General features: G+C 45.1%; 1 long non-coding RNA gene across 1 annotated transcript in view; it reads right to left on the bottom strand.

Moving 5' to 3' along the window:
* Positions 1-25385, bottom strand: part of LOC142311109 (uncharacterized) — a 127875-nt gene extending 102490 nt beyond the window's left edge. Inside the window, exon 1 of the long non-coding RNA XR_012754240.1 lies at positions 25260-25385. This is a non-coding gene — a long non-coding RNA (uncharacterized LOC142311109). The remainder of the gene's footprint in view (positions 1-25259) is intronic.
* Positions 25386-26662: the final 1277 nt, after the last annotated feature.

Raw genomic sequence — 26662 nt, 5'->3', positions numbered from 1 at the left:
ACATGAAAGACCGGGTGTACCTTCAAATGGTGCGGCAACCTCAGCCGACAGGCAACAGGGCTCACGATCCCGGTGATCCTAAACGGACCGATGAATTTCTGCCCCAGCTTCTGCGAAGGAACACCCAATTTCAGATTTTTGGTGGATAACCACACCGAGTCCCCTACCTTATACATGGGTGCCTGTTTCCGGTGAGTGTCTGCCGACTTCTTGTAACGTTCCTGAGCCGAAGCCAAAGAGTCCTTTAAAACCTCCAGATTCTGTCGTAGCTCCGTCACTCTGTCCTCCACCGCTGGCACAGAAACCGCCACCGGTGACCTAGGCAAAACATTCGGATGGTAACCCAAGTTAGCGAAAAAGGGCGTTACCTTAGTGGAGCTGCTCTGAGTGTTATACGAGAACTCCGCCAAAGGAAGCAGCTTCAACCAATCATCCTGCAGATGGCTGACATAACAACGTAGGTACTGTTCCAGGGTTTGATTAGTCCGTTCGGTTTGCCCATTTGACTGAGGATGGTATGCAGAAGACAAACAGACATCAATACGGAGTGCCGAACAAAACCCCTTCCAGAATTTAGACGTGAACTGCACGCCCCGGTCAGAGATGATCTCATCTGGTACCCCATGCAGTCGAAATACATTCTGGATAACCAAATCCACTGTCTCTGCGGCTGAGGGAAGACCGGTACATGGAATAAAGTGAGCAGCTTTGGTCAACCGATCCACCACCACTAAAATGGTATTGTTACCGCCTGAGACTGGCAACTCCACAATAAAATCCATTGAGATGGATCCCCAAGGGCGAGATGGAACGGGTAACGGTTGAAGGAGTCCCGTAGGAGCCACACGAGGGACCTTGCACCGGGCACAAACCACACATGAGTGGACATAGTCTTTCACATCCTTTAAACAGGTTGGCCACCAGAAAAAACGACTCAGAAATTCCTGCGTCTTCTGTACCCCCCTATGACCTGCCAACACGGAGTCATGGACCAATTTGAGAACTCGAAGTCTTACAGCCTCCGGGACATAAATACGTCGCTCTCTCAACCACACACCATTCCGAAGGACAAGAGTCACATAATTCGGGGGGGCAGCAAGAAATACGTCACCATCATAGGCCAGCTTGATGTCCTTCCACAAGTCCTGGTCCTGGATTACTCCAACGAAATTGGCATCTGATAACACGGTCTGAGACGGGGTTCCAGGCACGGAGTCCATGGCGTGGATTCGGGACAAGGCATCGGCTTTCCCATTACGTGAACCTGGACGGTATGTAACGATAAAATTGAACTGGTTAAGGAACAAGCTCCAACGGGCTTGCCGTGGAGACAGGCACCTGGCAGATTTAAGGAATTCCAGGTTACGATGGTCTGTGAGAACTATCACTTGCTGCGCTGCTCCCTGTAAGTGGTGTCTCCATTCCTTAAAAGCTGCAATAATCGCCAACAATTCCTTGTCCGCAATGTCATAGTTCCTTTCTGCAGGGGACAACCGGCGAGAAAAGAAAGCACACGGATGCAAGAGACTCTTGTCCCCAGTTCTTTGGGAAAGGATAGCCCCTAATGCATAATCGGAAGCGTCGACTTCCACAATAAAGGGGAGTGCGGGATTCGGGTGTATCAGTATTGGCGCTGAGGTAAAACAAACCTTGAGACGATTGAAAGCTTCCTGGGCCTGGGCGGACCACACAAACTTCTGTCCTTTCTTGGTTAACAGAGTAATAGGACGGACGATCTCTGAAAAGTTACGGATAAAGCGTCTGTAAAAGTTGGCAAAACCGACAAAGCGTTGTACCTCCTTGATGTTTCCCGGTTCCGGCCAGTCTAGAATTGCTTGTATCTTGCCAGACTCCATGTTCAGTCCCTGAGGAGAGATGACATATCCTAAAAATTGTATTTTTGAGCAATGGAATTCGCACTTCTCCAGTTTAATATACAGGTGGTTATCCCTCAGTCGGGTAAGTACTGTCTTGACGTGCTCCTGGTGTTCCTGTAGGGAATCAGAAAAGATCAAGATATCATCCAGGTAAATCACCATGAATTGGTCCATTATATCCCTAAAAATATCGTTGACTAGGTGTTGGAAAGCCGCAGGAGCGTTACAAAGTCCAAAAGGCATCACTAGATACTCATAATGTCCATACCGACATCTGAACGCTGTCTTCCACTCGTCTCCGGGAAGTATGCGGAGTAGATTATATGCCCCACGGAGATCCAATTTAGTGAATATCTTTGCCTGTTGGACTCTCTCCAATAGCTCAGGAATCAACGGTAACGGATACCGGTTCCGGATGGTTATCTTATTTAGTTCCCGGTAGTCGATACAAGGTCTCAGAGTCCCCTCTTTCTTTTTCACAAAAAAGATGGGTGCCCCTGCTGGTGAGGTAGAAGGGCGAATAAATCCCTTGGCTAGACTTTCATCGATGTACTCCTTTAGTGCTTCTAACTCAGGTGCCGCCAACGGGTAGACATGACCAAACGGGATCTCTGCCCCTGGGAGTAAGTCTATGGGACAATCATACGGTCTATGCGGGGGAAGCCGATCTGCTTTTCTTTTGTCGCATATATCAGCGAAGTCATGATAAACCGGGGGTAGAACAGGTACCTGTACAGTGCCCTCCGCATTCGGTGTTACTGGAATCGGTACAGTTGGACTAATGGTCGGACCACTCTGCGGTGGGAAGGATATTTCTTTAGTCTCCCAATCGATGACTGGATTTGTAGACCGCAGCCACGGAATTCCTAAAATTATCGGAAAATGGGGAGAAGAAATTAACATGAAAACAAGGGTCTCCTGCTGACCTGGCTTCATCACACATTCTAGGGGTATTGTTTCCCGATCAACTGGTCCAGAAACTAATGGAGAACCGTCTACCGTCTCCATGGTAACCGGTGAGGATCTTCGTTGAGTCTGGATACCGTGTTTCCTGGCAAAAGAAGAGTCCATGAAATTTCCCCCTGCCCCAGAGTCTATCATAGCCGATGTAGGAATTAACTGTCCCTCCCACCGTATCTGAATGGGAAGCGAGCAATGGGTGTATTTCCCTTCTGAGTCCTTAGGTGAAGTTGACATTACAGTCAAGGGAAATACCGCATCCAGGTGTCCACTTGCCTCAGAGATATCGGACTCTGCGTCCGTGTTGTCACACTCTGCCATGGCTGCCAATACCTTATTTGGGCGATTTGGACGTTTTGGGCAGTCAATCAGGAAATGGTCCGATTGACCGCAATAGAAACACAAACGCTCACGGAGCCGGTGTTCACGACGTTCGTTGGTCTCTCGCTTTTGTAGAGAGTCCACTTGCATGGGAACATACTCGGCCTCCCGTGGCGTCCTGAGAGCGGGTTCTCTAGAAGGAAACGCAAAGTTGGTTACCCGGTTTACAGCTGCCCATTTTTCCTGTCTACGTTCCGTCAAGCGGGTATCGATACGCACACAGTGTTGAAGAAACAGTTCAAAATCCCCTGGAGATTCGGAACGAGCTAACTCGTCCTTGATGGTACCGGACAAACCTTTTCTGAAAACTGACAATAACGCATTGTTTCCCCAGTCGGTGTCTACCACTAACCTCTTGAACTCAGTGGCGTATTCAACGACAGACCGCTTTCCCTGACGTAAGGAAAGGAGAGCCGATTCAGCGGTAGCACGGCGATTCGGATCATCAAACATTTGCGCCATTGCTGTTAGAAAGTCATCCAGGTGATTTAAACGGATATCACGATTCTCTATCATAGGATTAGCCCAAGCCAGTGCTCGGGAGGTTAACAACATTATTATGCATAACACTTTTGACCGGTCAGAACAGTAATAATCAGCATGTACATCAAAAAACAGTATACACTGGTTAACAAATCCACGAAACTGACTACGATCACCACTGAAACGAAATGGGGGTAACCTAGGCATACCGGCAGCTGATATGGACGTAGGGGGGCCGGCTTCCTGAGCCTCCACTCTGGTTTGCAAATCCTGAATAGCCGGACCCAGTACCTGGTGATCATGGCCCAGCTGTACCTCCACATCTCTAAGCTTAGTTTGCACCGCCTCCATCTCCTGCTGCAAGGAGTTAATCATGGAAAAAAGCTGATCTACTCGTGTCTCAGTCATTGCCCCAGCGAAATCCTTTTATGGCCTGAGTATAATGTAATACTATTGTATGTACTGAGGATTTCGATTGCGTTAGGGCAATGACAACCAGAGACGAGTTCTTGGTGCAAAGATGTTTATAATATGTAACCAACAAGATGTACATAAACGGAACAAAAAACACAGTAGAACATAAAACACAGGAAATACCTTCCAGGATCGGAGCGAATGGGAATTCCCGGGGCCACGCACCGGACTCCCCCAGGGAGACCACCAAGAGCGAACCCCTATACATGGACTGTCTGGCAATCACCCCAGAAGGCCTAAATGCGCAGCAGCCGGGACACAAAGGGCAATAGGTATAGTCCAAAAATGTCCATACGAGATGAGAGTCCAGAGTGGTTACGAACCGGAAGGAACCGGGCAGAAGTGCTGAACAAAGACGGCAGACGGAGTCCGGGCACAGCTTGATGTGACCAGGTGAAGTCCAGAGTCGGTGTCGGTTGTTTTTCAGGAGGATCCAAATGTCAATCAGGAACCAAGAGCAGCAAAGCAGGAGTACACAGCAAGCAGTATACTCAGGCACTGGACTAAGCTTAGGGGCGGCCTTTTAAACAGATGGACAGGAAGTAGGGCAACAGAACAGCAAACTCCATGTTAACAAAGGGCAAGCTCTTTCAAAAGAGAACTGGAAATCCCGGAACTCTGACAGAATCATTCAAACATGAGTGCAATGTTACTTAATTATGAAAAACCAAAGAGAGATGAAAATGGATACTCTACGGCTATATTCACACAGGGCGTTTTTGCTGCGTTTTTTGTTTTGTTGTTTTTTTGCAGCACCAAAACCTTATCTTATAGCAGGAAGTCTTATGACGGTTTTCTGCATTTTTGATGCGTATTATTATTATTATGTGCGGTTTTTATGGCTTTTTTTTGCACTTCCTCAATGACTTGTAGGTAGTGATGGCCAGACACCACGCGGGTTCAAAAATACCGGAGTGCTGAGCCTGGGTAATAAAGAAAAAAAAATACAGGAAGCATGCTATAACTTACCAAGTCTCTTGTATGGCTGTATACTTCTCAAGTTTCCGCTCATTCTACTTCTCGGGCCGCTCATTAGCTTCATGCATATTCCCTGCTTTCCCCGCTCACCGGTGTCTGTGGTTGCAGTCAGACGTTCTCCCACCCTGAGTTACAGCGTGTCTGACTGCTTCGAATCATAGGCAATATGCACGTCTGTATCTTAGTATAAAAATAAATTGAAAAAAAATGGCGTAGGGTCCCCCCATATTATGATACCCAGCACAAATAAAGAATACAGCTATAGGCCGCAGTCCCCAGCCGTGTGCTTATCCTGCCTGTTTATCAAAATAAGAGGAACCGCATTCGGCTTTTTTTTTTTTTTATTAACTAATTTTAAAAAATCTGGCTACGGTCCCCCCAATTTTGATAACTAGCCATGATAAAGCTTGACAGCTGGGGGCTGGTATTCTTCAGGCTGGGGAGACCCATGCTTTTTGAGCCTTCTGAGCCTAAAAATAGCAGCCTGCAGCTGGTCAGGATTTGTGCACCCATTAGATGCAACAATCCCAGAACTTTACCTCGCTCTTCCCGATTGTCATGGTGCAGTGGCAATCGAAATAATAAGGAGTTAATGTCAGCTCATAGCTGCCACTAAGCCCTAGATTAGTAATGGGGAGGGTCTATGAAACCCCGATTACAAATCTATAAGTGAAAAGAAATAAAACACAAGCACCAAAAAAATCCTTGATTTAAAATAAAACAAAAAAAGCACCCTCTTTCACCCTTTTATTAATCCCCCCGAAAACCCTGCGGGTCCAAAGTAATCCAGACAAGGTCCCACAAAGTTCCCGACTCTGCAATATCTGAAGTGACAGTGAGTGGCCATAGAACATGACTGCCCGCTGTGGACTTCAGGCAGAGAATGACTTAGCTGCAGTGATCAGCGGTGACGTCATTCAGGTTAGTTGTGGTCACAGCTGGAGTTTCCCACGGTTCGCCACCTGTGACTGCAAGTAACTTGACCTCAGGTGAGGTTACTGAGTTTAATGAAGTCACCTGAGGTCAAGTTACCTGTAGTCACAGGTGGTGGACAGTGGGAACCTCCAGCTGTGACTGAAACTAATCTGAGTGATGTCACTACACATTGCTGAGGCTCAGTCTTTGTGATCGGTAACGTTCTATGGCCCCGCTCATTGTCACTTCAAACGTAGCAAAGCCGGGATTGTCGTGGGACGTCGTGTGGATTACATTTGTCCCTAAGGGGTATTTTTGGGATTAATAAAGTGGTGAAAGAGGGTGCTTTTTTGTCTGTTATTTCAAATAAAGGACTTTTTCAGTGTTTGTTTTATTTCTTTTCCCTTACAGATTAGTATGGGGCGGGGTCTCATAGACCGTCCCCATTACTAATCAAGGACTTAGTGGCAGCTGTGAGCTGACATTTAATCCCTTATTAACGTGTAAAGTTCTGGGATTGTCGCATCTAATGGATGCGGCAATCTTGGACGGCTGCAGGCTGCTATTTTTAAGCATGGGTCTCGCCAGCCTGGGAATACCAGCTCACAGCTGTCAGGTTTTATCATGGCTGGGTATCAAAATTGCGGGGAACTGCATGGTGTTTTTTTTTAAATTATTTAAAAGCCGCATGCGGTTTCTCTTATTGTGATACACAGCCAAGATAAGCGCATGGCTGGGGTCTGCAGCCTGTAGACGTATGCTTTATCTGTGCTGGGAATTTTTTTTTTTAATTTATTTTTACACCACAGTATAGACTAACACTGTTCCTGTGAATGAAAGCAGTCAGACATGCTGCCACTGAGGGTGGGGGGCGCGTCTGATTGCAACGAATCACAGAGACTGGTGGGCAGGGAAAGCAGTGCATATGCATGAAGCTAATAAGCGGCCCTGAAAGTAGAATGAGTGGCCAGGAGTTACAGCCGTGCCGAAGACCAGTAAGTATAGCATGCTTGCTCTAATCCTCTTATCCCTTCTACCACCATTTTTAAGCGCCAGATTCTGGTTCCTATAGAGTCATATGGGGACAGGCGTCCAGCCAGATACTCAGGATCAATTCTTGCTATCTGCAAGCCCGCCCATCATTACTTGTAGAATGAAAACCATGGCAAAAAACATTCAAAAGAATTGATATGCTCATTAATTCAAAAACACAGCAAAAAGTTAGGAGGCCGACAAAAGTCAGGAAAAAAAATGCAGGTGTTTTGTGTGTGTGCTTGAGATTTCTAGAATCCTATAGACTTTGCTGGGACTCTGAAGGCAGTGCTAACCCTAGAACGCGCAAGCAATTCAATCTACTATAGAAAACAAATGACCTAGCAGGCCTGCGAGGCCCCAGGTATGCGTTCTAGGGTTAACATGTTTTGTGCCTTGGTTTTATGCAAATACATACTAAGAAATGCCCTGTGTTAACAAACCCTAAAAAGTAATATAAAGTGTATATAAGTTGTGTGACAACAGCCGAAATTGCAGAGCATTTCTGAATGAAACCATAGGAGAGAGCCTAGTGTATGACCCTATAATAACTGTAAGCTGGTATATATGTCCCCAACATTGTTCCATCCTGGTGTGTGACCCCATACTAGTATATATGTCCCCATCCTGGTATATATAGCCCCATCACGTCTTCATCTTGGTATACAGCCCCATCCTAGTATATGTCCCCATGCTGGCCACATCCTGGTATATAGCCCCATCCTGGTATATGTCCCAATCATGTCCCCATCCTGGTATAAATGGCCCTATCATGTCTTCATCCTGGTATATAGCCCCATCTTAGTGCAGTATATGTCCCCATTTTGGCAACATCCTGGTATATATCTATCCTAGTAACTATGATCCCCCAGTGCGTCGCACACAGTAAAAAAAAATAAAAATAAACTATTACATTTACCTTCCCGCTCCCTCGTTGTCCTCCTCCAGTGCTGGCATGGTGGTAATTGACCAGCGTGTAAGCAGTGCAGTGCATGACGTCACTGTCAAGCACGCCTACTTACAGTGCTGTCAGCTGAGTCGTGTCAGAATATTTGCTGCTCCCCATGCCCAGGATTATGGGAGTGGAGAGCAGTGAATATTCAAAGCCTTGATTGACGGCCGGCACACCTCAGCACAGGACCCCAAGAGCGTGCACAGCTGTATTTCAGCTGGATGCGTGCCCTTGAATGAACATCCAGCTGAAACAGGTGCTGGGTTCGCAAACCCCCCGCACCCCTGGGCCCTGTTGCAGTCGTGATCCCTGTGACCGCGATTGTTATACCCCTTCCTGGATGCATTTCTGACTCCTATTTGGGCTCTGGGAGTAATGTTGTCAGTGGTACGCCACTTTTACAGAGTGACACTACAAGCTCAAAAACCCAATCCAAATTGCATTTTACAGGAAAAAATGTCCAGAAACATTACTTCCTGTATAATGGACTTGTATACTATAAGGCAAAATGACAATGACAATGAGAAACACCCCCCTCCCCCCCCCGAAAAAAAAAATAAATTCTACCCTTTTAGCCTATGTTCACACGTAGCGGTTTTAGTTTTTCTCATTGCTTTTAATGCTGAAAAAAAGTTCACTTTTTAGACATTTTTGATGCGCTTGTTGGTACAGATGTGTCACATATTTGTATGTCTATCCATGTGCCTGCAAAGTCAATGACAATTCTGCAGTGCCCTGGTGCATGTTGCTTATCTTTTCCTTACAAATTTGATGCATAAAATAATCTGAAGCATGTCCATTGGTGGTGCGTTTTTTTGCCTGCCATATTCAGCCCTTCCTGCATCCTTTTTTTGGTGCGGTTTTCTGCCAGAAGGTGCAGATTTGATTCAGAAAATTTATGCACCACATACTAATCATGCGCACATAGCCTGATAGTAACATTTTACTACTTTATCATGTGAACATGTGGTGTGTGACAAGGTAAGAAAACTTCAGTTTAATTTATGAATAGCTGTATTAATCTACGATAGACTGTGTTATAATTAGGACTGTTTGGTTGATCTTGTACGAGCAGGTATAAAAATGCAGGCTAAAAATCTCACCCGTCAATGACACAAGCTACCCAAACACTAACAACACTATCAGGACACACTGGGCACAAGATAGCAGTCTATGGATCTTATTTTTTTGTGTGTGGGGGGGGGGGGGCTCCTCCTCTACCAAGTCCAGAGACTCCTCATGCGGCCCTCAACCCTCACTCATACATTTGGCAGGGCCCTCTCTCATACAATTAGGAGGACCAACAGGTGGCCCTCTACCACAATTTTTAGATGGACCTTCCTCTGTCACACAATGGAGAGGGCCCTCTCTCACACATTAGGGAGGGCATCGCGGTGGCTCAATGGCTAGCACTGCAGTCTCTGGACACACTCTGCACAAGATGGCAGTCTATAGATCTTACTTTTTTTTGGGGGGGGGGAGGAAGCCTGCTCCACCACCATATCCACAGACTCTTCATGTGGCCCTTAACCATAATTTTTGGAGGGCCATAGGACAGCCATCACTCATTCATTTGGGAGAGCCATCAATCAAATATGTGGGAGAGTGCACAGATGGCTATCTGCCAGAAACATGGGAGGGCCCTCCATCTACTTCATCTTCATGCTCTGATTCAATTACTATCTTTAGGTGATAAACAACACACTGCAGCAGAGTTGTTGAAAGGTCTAATTGACCAGACAATCTGTGACTCTTGCCATCCGAACCTACAACCAGCCATGATAGTGTGTGATAACGTGCCTGTAACCTGGTGGTGGTTCTGGAGCTTGGCAAGCTTGCACGAGTACCATGGAAGGGCCATGCAATCAACTTGGTGGTTCAGCAGTTTATGAAAAATCAAACCCTATTTGCCTGATCTACTTGTGAAGGTAAGGTGTGTGTGTGTGTTAGAGATGAGTGAACCCGCACATGTTCGGGACTGGTGGTACCGGCCGGACTTAAAAAATCTCGTTCGGGACCAGACTTGAACCCGAACATTTGCCTGGACACCTTACTCCATATGTTCTCCCCGTGTTTGCGTTGGTTTCCTCCGGGTTCTCCGGTTTCCTCCCACAATTCAAAAATATACTGGTAGGGTCCTTAGATTGTGAGCCCCAATGGTGACAGTGTATGTAAAGTGCTGTGGAATTAATAGCGCTATATAAATGAATAAATATTATATTAATATAATCAGTGCTTTTTTTGCGGTGGTACGCGCTGGTACGGCGTACCAGAAAATCTGAAGAGCGCCTCTGGCTCTGTCCACATGGCTAATTTGTAAACTATACAAATTAGCCATGTGGAGCGAAGGCACAAGCCAGAGGCGTCTCCAGGGGGCGCTGTCAGGCTGCCTGATGCGGCGGTGTGGAAGTCTGCCGAGTGGGAGCCGCTATTCTCTGAGCGCAGCTGTCATGCTGACAGCCGCACTCATAGAAAGTGCAGCGCGCGGCTCCCACTGCTCAATTGTCCTAGTATCTGTCAGACGCGAGGACAATTGAAGTGGTGACGCCGGCGCTGACTTCCAGGTCAGCGCGATGGCTGTCATGTGATCAGGTCAGCTGATCAGACTGCTGACCCGGAAACCAGAGGCGGCAGAAAAATGCTGAGCAGTGCTCCACTATGGAGCTGAAGAGGACACAGAGGAGGAACATTATGGGGTGAGAGGGGAGTATTTATGAAACAGTATGGGGGAGAGAGGGTGGGGGAGGGAACCATCTGTGCACACACTATGGGGGGGACAGAGGGTGGGGAGGGGGCAATATGTATATACACAGTATGGATGGGGGAGGGAACTATCTGTGGACAGAGTATGGGGAGAGAGAGGATGAGGTCTCATGCATGGGGAGACAGGATGAGGTTTTATGCATGGAGACGGAGGATGAGGGGTGATGCATGGGGAGAGAGAGGATGAGGTTTCATGCATGAGGAGAGAAATGATGAGGGGTGATGTATGGGGAGAGAGGATGAGGTTTCATGTATGGGGAGAGAGAGGATGAGGTTTCATGTATGGGGAGAGAGAGGATGAGGTTTCATGCATGGGGAGAGAGAGGATGAGGTTTCATGCATGGGGAGAGAGAGGATGAGGTTTCATGCATGGGGAGAGAAATAATGAGGGGTGATGTATGGGGAGAGAGAGGATGAGGTTTCATGCATGGGGAGAGAAATGATGAGGGGTGATGTATGGGGAGAGGATGAGGTTTCATGTATGGGGAGAGAGAGGATGAGGTTTCGTGCATGGGGAGAGAGGATGAGGTTTCATGCATGGGGAGAGAGAGGATGAGGTTTCATGCATGGGGACAGAGGATGAGGGGTGATGCATGGGGACAGAGAGAATGAGGTTTCATGCATGGGGACAGAGGATAAGGGGTGATGCATGGGGAAAGAGAGGATGAGGTTTCATGTATGGGGAGAGAGAGGATGAGGTTTCATGCATGGGGAGAGAGAGGATGAGGTTTCATGCATGGGGAGAGAGAGGATGAGGTTTCATGCATGGGGAGAGAGGATGAGGGGTGATGCATGGGGACAGAGAGGATGAGGTTTCATGCATGGTGACAGAGAGGATGTGGAGCGAACTGGAAAGAAATTTTGAGGACACAGAATAAAGAGTGACATGGTATGAGGAGCAAGTGGGCAGGATGGGGAGTGAGGTGGAAAAGTATATGGACACACAGGAGACAGGAAGGGATGAGAAGAATGTGAGGGGCACAGAATAAAGACTGGGTAGTGGAGGGGGTGTTATGAAGAGGGGGCAGAATGGGAGGACAGTGTGAGGTTATAGCAAGGAGGGGGAGTGTGATGAGGGCACAGTATAAAGACTGTGCAGTATAAGGGGACACAGTGTAAAGGACACTGTAAACAGTAGGCTCAGTTTGGAAAGAGGGAATATGGAGGGCATGTACCATAAGAGGGACAGTGTGGGTCATATTTTGTGTAGAGAATACTGGGGCCATTATTCTGGGGCACTGCGTAGGGCAGATATTTTTAAGTAGAAGTATTCTAATCATTCTGCTATTTTAGGGGCATCGTGTCGGGATGTGTTACAGAAGACCGGAGAAGATGGAAATCTGCAGAGACGAGATGTGAATGTGAAAAGTCATCATAGCGTCAGGACAAGATGAAGAATAGAAAGAAATGACTAGAGACAACATCATCTATAAGGTACCTGAATGTAAATGTTTATTTGTGATACTGACTATGTCTTATCATTAGGCCTTGGTCCCACTTGCGCATTGCTTCTGATGTGAGCGCAATGGGACCCCCACTAATCAGCTGATTATGGTGCAGGTGTCTGGAAATGCTTATTTCTGGATCTGCTCCATCCTCTGATGGTGTCTGCGGCCGGGTACTGCACATCCACCTCATTGACTTTAATAGGAGACTGCTGCCACTATCAGAAGACTGAGCAGATCCAGAACTGAGCACTTCTGGCCACCACCGGCACCTAGTGTAGGGAATTGGCGGGGTTGCCAGGTGCCGGACTCCGAAGAGTCAGACATTGGTGACCTATCCTAAGGAAAGGTCATTAATGTTAAAGTAGTGGACAATCTCTTTTAATAAAGTCTTGTGCCGTCTGAAAAGTTAAGGGTTACTATGTTTTTATTTATGTTGTTAGGAGCATTAAAGGGGTTGTCCAAATTTGTGATGAGTCTGCAGTCACTCCTTGTGTCACTCTGTGACTGCAGACTTCTGAATTCTCACAGTGTGCACTCTGCACACTGTCAGGATTCTCTGGTGCCGGCGGTGAGAGTGGGAGGTTATGAAGCTGCAAGTATTTGATTTACATAGATGTGGTCACGTGCTGAATAGTCATGCTCAATGAAAATGAATTGACTGAGGCTGGACACATCAAATCAGAATGTGGCCAGAAGTGTACAAATCTCATACTTGTGCTCAGATGATCGTCCACTCTCTCCACTGGCACATGGTCCACTCTCCACTCGCTCATCGCCTCAGAGATGCGTACCAGCTAATATTTTTCTACAAAAAAAGCACTGATTATAATATACTTAGAGGGCCTCCCATGCGGCTGTAATGCTACTTCCGGGTCCGCTCATCAGTCCTCCTACATATTCATGCTTTCCCCGCCCACCGGTGCTCTGATTGGCTGCTGGTAGACCATAACCTCACCCTGCCTTGGTTGGAATCACAGGCACTGTCTGCGTGCTCATAGTGGAGGGAAAAATAAACCGGGTTCCCTCTATAGAGATACCAGCACAGATAAAGCCATGGCTTTAAGCTGCCACCCCCAGCCATGGGCTTATGTTAGCTGTGTATCAAAATAAGATGAACTGCATGTGTGTGGGTTTTTTTATTTATTTAAATAAACAAATAATAAAATTTAAAAAACTACTTGCGGTCCCCCTCATTTTGATACCCAGCCAAGATAAAGCCGACAGCTGGGGGCTGGTACTTTTCAGCCTGGCGAGATCCTTGGTTATTGGGACTTCCCCTAGCCTAAGAATAGCAGCCTGCAGCCGCCCCAGAATTGTTGCATCCATTAGATGCGTGAATCCCGGCGCTTTACCCGGTCCTCCCGATTGCCCTGGTGTGGTGGCAATCGGGGTAATAAGGGGTTAATGACAGTCCACAACTGTCATCAAGCCCAGAATTAGTGATAGGTAGAGGTCTGTGAGACCCTCTCATCACTAATCCCGCAAATACAAAGAAATAAACACAAACACCGAAAAATCCTTTTATTTGAAACAAAATACAGCACCCTCATTCCCCTCTTTATTAACACCAAAAAGATCCTTGAAGTTCTGCCGTAATCCGTAATGCCGTAAGAGAAAGAGGGTGCTGTATTTTATTTCAAATAAAGGAATTTTCTCGGTTTGTGTTTTTATTTCTTTTGACTTATAGGATTAGTGATGGGGTCTCATTGACCTCTGCCCATCGCTAATTCTGGGATTAGTGACCGCTTTGTGCTGTCATTAACCCCTATTACACCGATTGCCATCACACCAGGTCAATTGGGAATAGCCTGGTAGAGCGCCGGGATTGTCACATGTAATGGATTTGACAATTCTGGGGATGCTGCAGGCTGCTATTCTTAGCCTGGGGAGGGTCCCAATAACCATGGATCTGTCGGCTTTATCTTGGATGAATATCAAAATGAGGGGGACTGCACGTTGTTGTTTATTTTGTTTTTTTTTTTAATCATTTATTAAAAAAAAAGCTGCATGCGATTTCTCTTATTTTGATACACAGCCAAGATAAGCCCACCGCTGGGGGCGGCAACCTGTAGCTGTGGCTGTATCTGTGCTGGTATCGATATACCTGGGTGGCCCTACACCATTTTTTGTAAATTAATTTATTTTAAACTGCAGTATAAGGCTGCAAACAGTGCCTGTGATTGCAGCCAATCACATGCGGTGTTAGAGAGGGTGGGAGCATGGTCTACCGGCAGCCAATCAAAGCTGCCAGTGGTCGGGGAAAACAGTCAATATGTATGAGCACTGATGAGCGAAACCAGAATTAGCGTTACCGCTACGGGGAGGCTCGGTAAGTATATTGCTCCTGCTTTAACCCTTTTGTTTGGGTTTGGCTACTCGAATAAAACCAAACAATCTGTAACATGGACTTCCCAGCGAAGTCTGGGTCCGGGTTAGTTTAATACCAGGTACAGCCTAATAATAATTTTTATTTATATAGTGCCAAAAATATTGTTCTGCACTTTACAATACTAGCTACAACATGCCCCTCGGTAGAGATGAGCAAACCTCTTAAGGTTCGGTTTTCCGATGCCAACCAAACAAGTGGTATGTTTGTCGAACCTTTATCGAACTTTTCTGAACCTCATTGAATTTAATGGGAGATTAAACCTAAGGCAGAGAAAACGCCTTTTAAGGGGGTTGAATAGCTTCCAAAACAGCATAAATACTTTTTACAGTGCAGCACCACTGTTTTGGCATAGCTATTAGCTTCCTAGACCATTGACAGAAGTATAGAGGTGGATGAGAGAAAGGTGTAGGGCTGGTGCTTCCATACCCCTGCCAGTACAGACAGGTCTCAAAATTGGCTCTTATCTAGTAGTATGACATTGAAAATCCTTTCCGGCTGGTGTACAGTAGCTGGTGCTACTGTAGCATCAATTGCACCCCTCCCCATAGGGCCTTAAAAGAGCAGTAAGATATGATCCACGCAACACACAGGCTGTGGCTTGACATTTTAATTTTAAAAATGAAGACATGCCTGAGTGGCAGGTTTAGGCCTCTTGCTCCCAGAAGACTGGCACTACCCACAAGACACAACTTTGACACCCATCTTGGAGTCTCAACATTTAAAAACTGTTCAGGCAGACAGCAGTACAGTAGCATCAACTGCCCCCCCCCCATATGGCTGTAAATGTGTGGAGGTAGGGTCCATGCAACACACTGGATGTGGCCTGGCATTTTAGTTTTAAAAATGAAGACATGCTACAGGGGGTGGTGTAGGCCTCTTGCTCCCAGGAGACTGGCATTACAGACAAAAATCTCTTTGCATGTGAGGTGGAAAGAAAGGGTATCTTTTTCATGTAGACTGTAATGACATAATTAGACTTGGAGTGACTGCACCCTAGTTTGGCAGCGTTGCTGTCCTTGCACACACATAATAATAATAATAATAATAATCTTTATTTCTATAGCGCCAACATATTCCGCAGTACTTTACAATTCAGGGGAATCATATACAAACAAATAACAGTTATAGAAAATACAATATTTAGAGGGGAAAAAAGACAACCCTGCTCGTGAGAGCTTACAATCTACAATGAGATTGGGGGGAATAGGGTTTTAATGCTTATTTACAATGACAATCCAGCCATCTCAAGGAAATGGGGGATAGATAATGGCTTCCTGGACCAGTTGGCCAGAACCTTGAGATGCATTTGGGTGCCATGGAGTATGATGTGGGGTTATGTTCTGAGGAGTTGTGGAGGGACTATGGGAATTTAGTTTGGCTAAGGAGGATGATAGGCCTCCCTAAAAAGATACATTTTTAGGGTGCGTTTGAAGCTGAGTAAGTTGTAATTCGTCCTAACATCTTGGGGTAGAGCGTTCCAGAGGATTGGTGCAGCTCGGAAGAAGTCTTGGATCCGGGAGTGGGAGATTCGAGTTAGTGTGGATGTTAGTCAAATGTCATTTGCAAAGCGTAGAGAACGGGTGGGGTGATAGACAGAGAGGAGGGTGGAGATGTAGGGGGGTGCCGCACTGTGGAGAGCTTTGTGGGTGAGAACAAGCAGTTTGAATTTGATCCTGTGATATAAGGGCAGCCAGTGCAATGACTGGCACAGATCAGAGGCATCCGAGTAGCGGTTAGCCAGATAGGTGACCCTGGCTGCTGCATTAAGGATGAAGGATGGACTGTAGAGGAGAGAGTCTAGTTAGGGGGAGACCAATTAATAAGAGAGTTACAGTAGTCAAGGCGAGAGTGGATCAGGGCCACGGTGAGGGTTTTTGTCATTTCTATTGTGAGAAAGGGGCGGATTCTAGAGATGTTCTTGAGGTGCAAGCGACAGGAGTGGGCAAGAGATTGTATATAGGAGGTGAAGGAGAGATCGGTGTCAAGTATAACACCCAGACAGCGGGCTTGCTGCCCAGCAGTTATCATGGTGCCACACACAGAGAGGGAGATGTCAGGTTTAGGAAGGTTGGAAGACTGAGGGAAAAGAAGTAGTTCAGTTTTGGAAAGGTTAAGTTTCAGATAGAGAACAGACATGATGTTGCAAACTGCAGTCAGGCAGTCACTTGTGTTCTGTAGTACAGCGGTGTGAGCTCAGGGAATGAAGTGTATAGCTATGTGTCATCAGCATAAAGATGGTACTGAAAGCCAAATCTGCTGATGGTCATTCCAATTGGGGCAGTGTAGAGGGAGAAAAGAAGAGGGCCAAGGACTGAACCTTGAGGGACCCCAACAGTGAGAGGAAGAGGAGAAGATGTGGAGCCAGCAAATGATACACTGAATGAGCGGCTAGAAAGATAGGAAGAGAACCAGGAAAGCACAGTATCCTTTAGGCCGATAGAATGGAGCATAGAGAGAAGGAGATGGTGGTCAACAGTGTTGAAGGCGGCAGAGAGGTCAAGAAGGATAAGCAGAGAGTGGTCACAGTTACGTTTTGCTGTCAATAGGTCATTGGTCACTTTGACAAGGGCAGTTTCTGTTGAGTGTAAGGGGCAGAAGCCAGACTGTAAAGGATCTAGAAGAGAGTGGCAGGAGAGGTAGCGGATGAGGCGAGACTAGACCAGGCGCTCCAAGAGTTTGGAGATGAAGGGGAGATTGGAGACTGGTCTGTAGTTGCTTGTGCAGGACGGATCAAGAGAAGATTTTTTTTAATAATGGAGTAATGATAGACTGTTTGAGGGAGGAAGGGAAGATACCAGAAGAGAGAGAGAGAGAGATTGAAGATTTTAGTTAGGTGAGTAGTGACAACCTGAGAGAGGGGCTGGAGTAGGTGTGAGGGAAAGGGATCAGTAGGGCAAGTGGTAGGACAAGAAGAAGAGAGAAGCCTGGAGACTTCCTCCTCTGTGACTGGGTCAAATGTGGAAAGTGAGCTGGATGGGATGTGGGGAGGGATGGGATTCACAACGCTTGGTGGTTGGGAGCTGATCTCTCAGCGGATGTTTTCTATTTTCTCTGTGAAATACAAGGCCAGGTCATCAGCATGAAGGTCTGTTATAGGGGTCTGTACCTTGGGACTGAGGAGGGAGTGAAAGGTGTCAGAGCTTTTTTGGATTGTTGGATAGTGAGGAAATAAGGGTGGTGAAGTAGGTCTGTTTGGCGAGGTGAAGGGAAGAGTTGTAGGTCCTTAACATGAACTTGTAGTGGATGAAGTTTTCTGTTGTGCGGGTTTTCCTCCATAGGCGTTTCGGCACTCCTAGAGTATCGCTGGAGAAATCGAATTTGGGATGTGAGTCAAGGCTGTTTTACTCTGTGTTTGGAGGTTCTGAGGGTGAGGGGTGCTACTTGGTCCACAGATGAAAAGACTCCATTTGGAAAGGCTGCAGCTTAGCGATCAAGAGGTGATGCAGCACATGCAGGCGTTTCTGCAAATATGATGAAGAAAAGAACCTCTCACAAGAAACACTGAAGCAATATGGGACATTTCTCAACCAAGAAAAAAAATTGTAGGTTGCAGGATACAACATGGCTGGAAAGAGGGCAGTGGTCCAATAACAATGTAAAGGAACTGTTTTGGATCAAGTGCCGGTTAACTCTTCTCTTTATCTTATAAAATATGATGGACTTGATTGTGTGTATGGACTTGAGCTTCACAAAGATGAAAGGGTGTCTGCTGTCAAAGTTTTACCAGATGGAATTGGATCATCCCAAATTAGCGATGCTCAATTAGCAGGGGGGCGACACCAGGGGCACCTGCAAAGAAGACCTCCAAGAAGACACCTGCCTTTTGGTGGCACTTCATAGCTGAAAATCTCTTTTGCGTGTGAGGTGGAAAGAAAGGGTATCTTTTTCATGTAGTCTGTAACAACATCATCAGACTTGGATGGACTCCTTTTCACCCTAGTTTGGCAGCTTTGCTGCCTGTGATGCAGCTACTACTTACAGGATATATGGATGGAAGAGTAGTCAGGAAAGCCGGGGTCTGTTGACAGGAGGACACGTAAGAGCACAAGGAGTAAACACAGGCGTAGTCTGGTCAATATCAGAGGGTAATAAAGCCATGAGCGCACGTATTAAGTTCAGGAAGAAAGCAGAGACCTGGTCAGATAATGGTCCGAGGTCAAAAGGGCAGGAGGTAACAACAGGGATAGGGCAGAGAGGAGTCAAATAACTGTCCGGGGTCGGAGAACAAAGATCAGTACACTAGCAGAGACACAAGCCAACAGCACAACTGCAGAACCAGAGAATATAACTGACAAGGTTCTGGGAAAGCATGCTCTGTAAAGAAGCCTCAGCAATTATCAGGGAGGTGGAGCACCTGATTAATCGGCACCAACATGGAATCCAGTGCTTTCAAACTACTACCTCAGTAACTCAGGAAGCGCAGCAGAGCATCTCCAAAAGCAAGATGCTTTGCACAGAGGAATCATGACAGTACCCTCTTTTCAAGGGGGGAGGCCATTGGACACCCAGGTTGCTCAGGAAACTTCCAATGGAAGGCCTTGACCAAACTACTGGATCTCACCAAATGAGCCAGAACCCAGGATCTGTCTTTGTGTCCGTATCCCTTCCAATTAATCAAGTATTGAAGGGAATTCTGGACCCTATCATCCTCTGTACCTCATACTCCAAAACTCCATCAATGGAAACATGAGCAAGCATGGATGAGGAAGACAGGGCTGAAGAGACAAATGTTTTTCAACAGAGACTTATGAAACACATTTGGGATATGCAAAGACTGAGGCAGTCTCAGTCTAAAGACAACTGGATTGACCATCTCCTAGATCTCATATGGACCAATAAACTTAGGACCCAACTTTGCTGAGGGTACATTAAGCTTAATATTCTTTGAAGACAATCACACCTTATCTCCCACCTTAAAGATGGGACCCAAAGAGTGCTTCCTATCAGCCTTTAGTTTCTGGCGAAATTGGGCCACCCCAATTACATTGGGATATATTGGGATATTCTTTTGTACGTCTCTCCAGGCATCCCCAAGTTTTTGTATGGCTATGTCCACTCCAGGACACCCAGAACTCATTCTAGAAAATTTTGCCAAAATGGGGATAAAAACCACAATTACAGAAGAAAAGTGAGGTTGCAGTAGACTGATTGACCCAACTGTTGAAGGCAAACTCTGCAAGTGATCAGAATGAGCACCAGTCCTCTTGCTGAGCAGCAACAAAACACCTCAACATTTGTTCCAATGACTGATTTGTCCTTTTGGTGTGCCCGTTGATTTCAGGGTGATAGGAAGATGAAAATGACAAATCAATGCCCAACCTTTTACAGAACGCCCTCCAAAACTTAGAAACTAATTGCACCCCCTATCGGACACAAAATTCAGGGGGATACCATGCAGTCTTATTACATGACTGATGAATAACCTGGAAAGTGTCTTGACATTGGGTAACCCCGATAAAGGAACAAAGTGTGCTTGTTTGCTAAATCGGTCAACTACAACACAAATCACAGTCTTCCAACCCGACATAGGTAAATTGGTAATGAAATCCATGGACACATGAGTCCATGGTCTTTCAGGAATTGGCAATGGAGCCAATTACCCGACCGGCCGGTTACGAATAACATTAGCGTGTACACAAGCTTTGCAAGCAGATATGAAATCTTTAGCATTATTATACATGGATGCCCACCAGAAGAGGCTGGAAATAGCCCTCTGCGTGGCTGTGATCCCAGGGTGTCCAGTTAACACACAGCCGTGAAATTCGTGCAACAAGCGCAACCTCAGGTGTACAGGAACAAATAACTTGAACTGAGGAGTAGTGGAAAGAGCCAATGACTGTAAATCACAGATCTCTGCCTCCAGTTTAGTGAACACCATGGCAACTACAACACCCTGAGGAAGAATGGAGGATGGAGGTTCTGGAGGGGGCACAGAATCCAGGCTATGTGATAAAGCGTCAGCCTTCACATTCTTAGACCTTAGTCTGAATGTGATTGAAAAATTGAATCTAGAGAAAAATAATGACCACCTGGCCTGTCTAAGGGTCAACTGTTTTGCAGATTCAATGCAAGCTAAATTTTTATGGTCAGTAATAAGTGACTTGATGAACAGCTGCCTCCATTCCTCAAACACCAGTTTAACAGCAAGCAGCTTACGATTGCCAACATTATAATTTTTCACTGCATGTGAGAATTTTCTCGAGAAAAATGTTTTAGGAGCTTGAGAAAATACAGCCCCTACCCCAACCTCAGAAACCTCCACCTCCATAATGAATGGCCTCATGAGGTCCAGCTGAATGAGGACCAGCGTGTAAAATATTTTTTCAACTTAGGAAAGGTCCCAGCCGCTTCAGATGACCTCAAATCTGCCCCTTTATGTGTCAGGTCAGAAAGAGGTTTAACAATTTGGGAAAACCCCTTGATAAACTTTCTGTAGTAATTGGAGAACCCCAGAAAACGTTACAAGGCTTTAAGGTCACTATGTTGGACCCAATCAATGATAGCTTGCACCTTCCCAGGGTCCATCTTAAACCCAACCGCTGACACAATGAACACAAAGAATGATATTTCTTGGACGGCAAATGTACATTTTTCTAATTTAGCAAACAAGGAATTCTCTCCAAACCTTTATAACAGAGCAGAAATGTCCAAAATAAGAATCCAAATCAGGCAAGAAAATTAGAAAATCATCCAAATACATCACAATAAATCTTCCAATGTAATCAGAAAAAATATTGTTCATAAAGTTTTGAAAAACAGCAGGTGCATTAGTCAATCCAAAAGGCATCACGAGATTCTCAAACACACCTCTGACATAAAAAATGTCATCTTCCACTCATCACCCTCCCGGACGCGTATTAAATTATAAGCCACTCTAAGATCAAGTTTGGAAAACCATTTGGCCCCAGTAAGTTGATTATATAGGTCAGGGATAAGTGGAAGTGGATAGGTGTTTTTAACTGTAATTTTATTTAATTCATGGAAATTGAGGCAGGGACTGAGTCCACCATCTTTTTTTTTTTTTTTTTGACAAAGAAAAATCCAGCAGCTACAGAAGAGGAGGAAGGACAAATGTGCCCTTTCCGTACACTTTCGCTTATGTAAGTCGTCATGGCAGCCCGCTCCGGGCCAGACAAATTATACAGGTAAGCTTCAGGCAATTTGGCAATAGGGACAAGGTTGACGGTGCAATTATAATGGTGATGGGGCAGTAAGATCTCTGCCTCCTTTTCTGAAAATACATCTCTGAAGTCCTTCAGGCACTCCGGAAGACCCTCCAGAGTAGTAGACAAAACTTACACAGAATTGAGACATTTTTTATGACAATCAGAACCCCATTTGACAATATCCCTTTGACACCAATCAATGACAGGATTATGCAAATGTAACCAAGGGATTCCCAACACCAACCCTATAGGTAAATTATCGATCACAAAACAGGAGATGGTCTCGGTGTGAAGAAATCCCACCTTGTGAGTGAATTCTATCATTACAAACTGTACCAGGTTCTGAAGTAACGGCGTTTTGTCAATAGCAACAATCTAAATGTGTCCCTTTCATCTGTCGCTAAGCCTAGTTTAGAATCCAGTCCAGAATCTATAAAGTTCATAGAAAACCCACAGTCAAAGAAAACAAATGCTGATTTGAATTGATTCTCAAAGAGCACTTCCACGTTCACTAACATTTTACTTAAGATTGAAAAGGTAACTGGAAGTCTGGGTGACCTCCTCGATAATCTCCCAGACTTAAGCGTTTCCCGAGTGTTTGTCTGCTGGGGGGCACGCTAAGCAGTCTTTCCGGAAATGTCCAGTGCAACCAGTGCGTGTCAAGTATTGCTCCCATTATTTCCTATTTGCTAGCCAAGATAAAGCTGACAGCAAGGGGCTGTATTCTTGGGAAGGGGAGGCCCACAGTTATTGGGCCCTACCTAACCTAAAAATAGCATCCTGCAGCCGCCCCAGGATGCACAAATCTTGGTGCTTTACGCAGCTCATCCTGGTTGCCCTGGAGTGGTGATAATCGGGGTAATATAAGAGGTTAATGACAGCTTTGATTTGTCAAAAAAATCACAGCTGTCATCAAGCTCGAGGTTAGTAATGGGTAGGTGTATGAGACCCCCACATTACTATCGTGTAAGTAAAAAGAAATAAACACAAAACACTGAGAAAAATCCTTTTTTTAAAAAAAAAAACAAACCAAAAAACAATCAAAACACCCTCTTTATCCAATTTATAAACCCCAAAAACACCCTTGGAGGTCCAACATAATCCACACCTTGACGTTCAATGACAGTCCCGACTCTGCTACATCTAATGCCTCAGTGCAAGGTCACACTCGAACATGTGACGGCGTACTGCAGCGTCACGGACACACTGAAGGAACCACAGCTGTGAGAGCGGTTACGTCAGTAAAAGGGGAACTGTATGAACTCACTTGAGGTGAACTTAATGAATTAATTTAATGAACTCAATGCTGGATTACCAGCTTAGGCTATGTGCGCATGTTGAGTATTTGGTTGCAGAAAATCTGTATCTGCTGGCAGAAAAACGCACCTAAATTACAATGCAGTTTTGATATTTTTCTTCCAGGAGATGCAGATTTGGTTCAGAAAATTTGTTCCAGAAATCTGTATCTCATAGAAGAAAAATGCCACAAAAAATGCAATGTGGTTTTGACATGTTTTTGTGCCAGAAGATGCAGAAATTTTTTGCAAAAAATTGTTGCCGACATATGCACCTTCTGGCAGAAAAATGCACCGAAAAACGCACCAAAAAACGTGATGCGGTTTTCAAGAGTTTTTCTCCAGTTATTCTGCCTGGAGATGCAGATGTAGTGCAGAAAATTGTTGCAGAAATTTGTCCACCAAATCTGTCAAAACTACATCGTGTCTTTTGGTGCATTTTTCTACCTGGAGATGCAGATTTGGTGCAAAAATTTGTTGCACAAATCTGCATCTCCTGGAAGAAAAACGCATCAAAACCGCATTGCAATTTTGGTGAGTTTTTCTGCCAGGAGATGCAGATTTTATGCAACCGAATACTCAATCTGTGCACGTAGCCTAAAGGCCCCGTCACACACACAGATAAATCTTTGGCAGATCTGTGGTTGCAGTGAAATCATGGACATATTGTTCCATTTGTACAAAGCCACAAACCTGGCACTGATTGTCCACAATTTCACTGCAACCACAGATCTGCCGCAGATTTATCTCTGTGTGTGACAGGGCCTTAAGCTGGTAATCCAGTATTAAGTTCTGTTAGTGTGTCCCAGAAACCGCATTGCTCGTTCATGTTTTGTAATGTGACAGCACACAACAACCACAGATGTAGCAGGCCAGGAATGTCGTGGGACATGTTGGTATGCATTACTTCAGACCTGCAGGAGTGTTTTGGGGGTTAATAGGAGAAAAAGGGCTTTTTTTTTGTTTTTGTGGGTTTTTTAGCTATTTAAATAAAAGAATTTTCAGGGTTTTTTTGTTTTTTTTTACCCCTTTCCATTACTAAGCTAGAGCTTTGTGGCAGCTGTGATTTTTTTTTAATACATTATCCCCTTAAATTACCCCAATTGCCACCACTCCAGGGCAATCTGGAAGAGCCGGGTCAAGTGCCAGAATTGGTACATCTAATGGATGTGCCAGTTCGGAGGAGGCTATAGGCTGCTATTTTTAGGTTGGGGGAGGACCCAATAACCATGGGTCCTTGCAGTTTGATAATACTAGCCCCTAACTGTCTGCTTTATCTTGGCTGGGTATCAAAATTGGGGGGACCACACACTGTTTTTTAAAATGTATTTATTTAAATAATTTTAAAAAAGCCACCGAGGGTCCCTCATATTTTGATACCCAGCCAAGATAACCCACACAGCGGGGGGGCTGCAGCCTCCAGCTGTCTGCTTTATCTGTGCTTAGTATCAAAATACGGGGGACCTCACGCCATTTTTTTCTATTTATTTTTAAACACTTCAGGATCCAGACAGCTAGTGTGAGAGAAACCAATGACAGATGCTGACACAGAGGGTGGGTGGGGGAAAAATTCAATATTCATGAGATTTAAGGCGTGGACCCAGAAGCAGTGTGAGAGTTGTGCGAAAGCTCAGTAAGTATACCTTTCCTGCTTTAATCCCCGTTTTGCAGCCCCCTAGCCCTTACTACCACTATTTTACAGCACACAAATTCAGGTATCTTAGACTTATATTTTGGATTCAGGGTCCGTGCTCAAGTTTGGGTTCAAGTCTGGTCCTGAATGGGACTTTTTTCTTTTTAAAATTAGGCTGGATCTGCCAAACCAAATCTGTGGGTTCGCCCATCTCTATTCAGGAATAAGTTTAACTCTGTCCTGAAATCTCACAGCATTGTAAATACTGTGTATTTTTTACATTGATTTAGGTGTATTGGGTGAGGGAGGGGTGAAGACTTGTTTTTGTCTGAATGGGGGGAAAAGAGTAAGGTTTTCTAGGGACAGGTACACAAATTTCTAAGGTATTAGCCACTTCAACCCTGGCATTGGTAAGTTTTCATTAGGGTTGGATTGAAGATCAGTTAGTTAGAACTATTCCTTTCTGCAATCAACTTAGGTATGGTGATATCACGCCCTATTCAAGAAACTGACCTGCTATGTAAACACGTACATATCTATCCATGGAAGACCCTCATCAACGATCCAAATTTCAATCAAGATTGCAGGAGAAGTGTCTGGGGAAAGCTGTGCCTCTGCTGGAAGAATGCCATTCCACGATTAATAATACGTCAAAAACAGAAGGAGGTGCTGAAAGAAACCACCTGGTAAGTCCAAAGTACAGGTTGTGACACCTGGAAGTTCCATTACACTAGACATACTAACGCTGGCAGGGTGAGAGGTGTACACAGGATCATGACGTGGGCGGACCTATGGACTATGAGAGCGGAGCCATTTGAGAGCCTCACCAGTTAAAATAAAAAAGTCAGCTGGTATCTTAAGATTGGCAACAACAGACAGGCAGAAAAGACCTTTATTCCTGAACCAAGACTGATCGTATCTTAAAAAGAAGGAGGTGCTCAGAGAAACTACCTGATAAAACCCAACTACAGGTTTTGACACCTGGCGGTCCCATCTTTCCAGATATGCTGACAGAAAGACTGTCAGGGTGAAGGGTGTACAAAGAATAAAGACATGGGCCAACCTATGGACTATGAGGGTGAAGCGATACCAGAGTCTGAGCAGTGAAACGTGGAAGAAGGCGACTTTGGGATATGTGGCTACCTTAAGATGGGCAATGTAATGGCCACAAAGAAAAGACAACAAACACCTTCATTCCTGAACCAAGACAAATTTAAAGACAGCTCCAACCTAGAGCAATCTAGAAAGATGAAGACTGTGTCTTTCGTGGATGGAGATGTTAGGTTATAGTGAACGGCAGTGAAGAGGTGATGACTATTATGGGGTGATGTCTAGACACCTAAGTGTAGTATTATTCTTCATTCCATCTTGAGCTTCTACCAGTGATAGGGTTGAGTAGAAACACATATCCCCACATGACACTTAACTCAGATTTCATTGTCATGTTCTCAACATTATTGTAGAAGGGAAGTGTACCAAAACACATATATTTGTATATAGATTTATGTTTATATGCATACCCCTTTTATGCACAAATATAGTGTGGTAGAGCCAGTCACTCAGCTGCACCTCCCCTCTTGCATTTTACCAGTGATCATATCACAATATACAGTTAGGTCCAGAAATATTTGGACAGTGACACAATTTTCGCGAGTTGGGCTCTGCATGCCACCACATTGGATTTGAAATGAAACCTCTACAACAGAATTCAAGTGCAGATTGTAACGTTTAACTTGAAGGTTTGAACAAAAATATCTGATAGAAATTGTTGGAATTGTACACATTTCTTTACAAACACTCCACATTTTAGGAGGTCAAAAGTAATTGGACAAATAAACCAAACCCAAACAAAATATTTTTATTTTCAATATTTTGTTGCGAATCCTTTGGAGGCAATCACTGCCTTAAGTCTGGAA

Source organism: Anomaloglossus baeobatrachus, chromosome 5 (genome assembly GCF_048569485.1).
Source record: "Anomaloglossus baeobatrachus isolate aAnoBae1 chromosome 5, aAnoBae1.hap1, whole genome shotgun sequence".
Taxonomy (NCBI): Eukaryota; Metazoa; Chordata; class Amphibia; order Anura; family Aromobatidae; genus Anomaloglossus; species Anomaloglossus baeobatrachus.
The sequence above is the reverse complement of the archived record's forward strand: the minus strand, read 5'-3'. Positions and strand labels throughout refer to the sequence as shown.